Raw genomic sequence first — 1,356 nt, forward strand, 5'->3', positions numbered from 1 at the left:
TGTAATAACAATATCACACCTGTGACAAAAACATTCGCACTAACTTTGCTGTAATACCACATTTATGAGGAAACGAACTTTTGCACATCATCATGACGTTGTTATGATATTACGTAACTCTTTTGCTAAGGGTGTTACAATAAAAAAGTAATGATAATTAAAGTACGTTAGGGATAATGCTATTATTTAATACTATTATCAGTCTATCCTTGTTTAATATCTAATACTATTTTAGCGTTATTTTATAGTATTTACTGATAGCGTATTCCTTGAACGCATCCTTAAAATGTAGTAATAACAAATAATTTATGTGTTTTGTTCGTAGCTTTGTAACATTTCTTTTAAAAATTTTATCTAAAATTTGTTATACATATAACCGAGCAATTTCTTAAATATTACTTATAATTATTACTATTTATTAAATAATATAGAAGTATTACTATTTATTAAATATTATAATTATTGAATATGGTATAAAATATTATTATAATAAGCAACATATAATAATAAATAACAGAAATAATTCCAACTTTGCCCAAAGATAAAATTTAAAAATCACGTTTGTTATTCAATTAATCAAATTAGAATATATTATCCGACAAACATAGTCGTTCAGATTTAAATATTGTATTCAAATATAATATGTAAGTTGAAATTAATGTTTACCTGTATCGTTTGCAGAGGATAATAAACTTAATAGTATTAAAAATTTGTTAAAAACAATTTTTGTTTCAATTTGGTCGCATTTTTTCAGTAAAATTGTATATAACATTTCGTGACATGAATTTGCGATAAAATGTGTATCTCAACTATGTGTGTCTCCAAATTTTTTGAATTAATACTCTTTAAATCGCTTATACACATATTATAAAAAGAATTATTATTGTATATAATTTTTCAACTAATAAATTGTTATAAAAATAGGAGAAAATTTATTTGTAGCACAATACAAAAATTAAAAAAAATTTTATTTAACTCTACATAAATTATTTATAAAATATAAAATTTATGTTTTAAGAATAAATAATATAACAGATGTCAGATAATAAAAAATATGTAGAATTTATACAGTTGGAATAAGCTTGAAATACATATTTATATAAGAAACGGAAAAATTGATGTTCTTATAAATATATGTTCTAGAATACCTTTAGTTTCTGCGTTCTTTCATTGTAACGTGATTTGAGAGGAGCATTACTAATACATTAATTAATTTAGTCTATATTGAGAAATGTAGGTCATAGGATTAAGAATTTATTCCATTAGGAAACAATCTATGTTTGCTGGATACTTATTTACTATGTTTTTTAATATAAATTGTTTTGTAATATGGACAAGTATTTTATAATTAAGTAC

The sequence above is a fragment of the Trachymyrmex septentrionalis genome, unplaced genomic scaffold, assembly GCF_001594115.1.
Source record: "Trachymyrmex septentrionalis isolate Tsep2-gDNA-1 unplaced genomic scaffold, Tsep1.0 scaffold20, whole genome shotgun sequence".
In the NCBI taxonomy this organism is placed as follows: Eukaryota; Metazoa; Arthropoda; class Insecta; order Hymenoptera; family Formicidae; genus Trachymyrmex; species Trachymyrmex septentrionalis.